General features: G+C 50.9%; 1 protein-coding gene across 1 annotated transcript in view; it reads right to left on the bottom strand.

Moving 5' to 3' along the window:
* Nucleotides 1-1455, bottom strand: part of efnb3b (ephrin-B3b) — a 64891-nt gene that overhangs the window by 44329 nt on the left and 19107 nt on the right. The gene's annotated exons all lie outside the window — the stretch shown is intronic.

The raw sequence follows: 1455 nt of genomic DNA, 5'->3' as shown, positions 1-1455 counted from the left end.
AACCAAGGCAGTAATCTTCCACACCACTCTGGCCTTTTGATGATGAAAGCGCTGGTATTTCCTTACACTCTACTTCCCTCTGTCTTTGTCCTTCTCCCAACGCTGTTGTTCTCTCGGGCGGCGTTCCTTCCTCTGTTGTTTCGGTGTTCCTTCGCTCTCCACTCGCTTTCTGCTTTTTTTCGCCTCTATTTATTCAGTCAGTTTGTCTGTTTGTCTCTGTGTCAATCTTCTGGTTCTCTCTCTCTCTCTCTCTCTCTCTCTCTCTCTCTCTCTCTCTCTCTCTCTCTCTCTCTCTCTCTCTCCCTCCCCCCCCTCCCCCTCCCCCCCCATTTTGAGGCCAAAGTAGTCCGAATAGGAGCGATAGGAAAAGGAAATAGGCGCAAAGAGCAGGAGAGAGAGAGAGAGAGAGAGAGAGGGAGAAGGAGAGATAGTCGTGTTCTGACGTTAACGAGATTGCTCGTTAAGGGAGAGAGTGAGAGGGACGGAAAGGGAGTGAGAGAGAGAGAGAGAGAGGGAGAGAGATAGAGAGAAAGAAAGAGAGGGGGGAGGGAAGAGGGGAGGGAACGGAGGGGGGGAAATGGAGTGGCTGTAATTGGATGGCTTTTTGAAAAGGAGAGGAAGAAAAGACAGAATTAGGTTTCCATCCAGCACCCGTGTGTCCGTGTGTGTGTATGTGTCCGTGTGTGTGTGTGTGTTTCCGTGTGTGTGTAGGAAGGAGACATAGACAGAGAGAGAACAATAAAGAGAGAGTGAGAGAGAGACACAGAGAGCCAGCAAGCGAGAGCAGACCAATTCGGAGGCGAGAGCAGACCGCTCGGATTTCGCTGAAGGTGCAAAAGGTCACACACACCTATCAATCAGGCCCTATTGAGACGCTTGTCTGACAGATAACACCCCCCACCCCCACCCGGCCCCCCAACACACCCTCAGCACCACCCACCACCACCACCCCTATACTCTGCTCTCCCCTCAGCTGCTTAAGACTACAGTAATTGGACCTTTCAACAAAAAAAAAGGGCTGACCCCACCACACACACGCACACAGACACACACACACGCACACACACACAGACACACACACGCCAGTGTTCCTACTTAGAGCAACGCGTTCCACCCCAGAGCGCTACCAGGGTGTCTGAGAAAAGACGACATACACAAACGCTTTGAAAATACTCTTTTTTTTCTTTAATGAATTGTTGCATTCAAAGACGTAAGGAGTCACACAGGACCTGTGATGACGCACTCCCTTGACGCATCCGCATCCCAGTTATCGTCAGCACTTGTTCCAGTGAACCGCGTTACCGATTTGGTCTCAATGTATAAGCGACGTGACTGTGTATTCTCCCCGCCCGCGTCCCATAATACTCCCAAAATAAACTAGAGGGGGAAGCGGTGGAGTTCAGAGCACATTGCGTGTTATTGTGGCGTCTTCCAAAGACGGTGTTCAGAGGCTGC

The sequence above is a fragment of the Pollachius pollachius genome (assembly GCF_949987615.1).
Source record: "Pollachius pollachius genome assembly, chromosome: 20".
NCBI lineage: Eukaryota > Metazoa > Chordata > Actinopteri > Gadiformes > Gadidae > Pollachius > Pollachius pollachius.
Note: the sequence above shows the minus strand (reverse complement) of the source record. Positions and strands in the feature narration are given on the sequence as shown.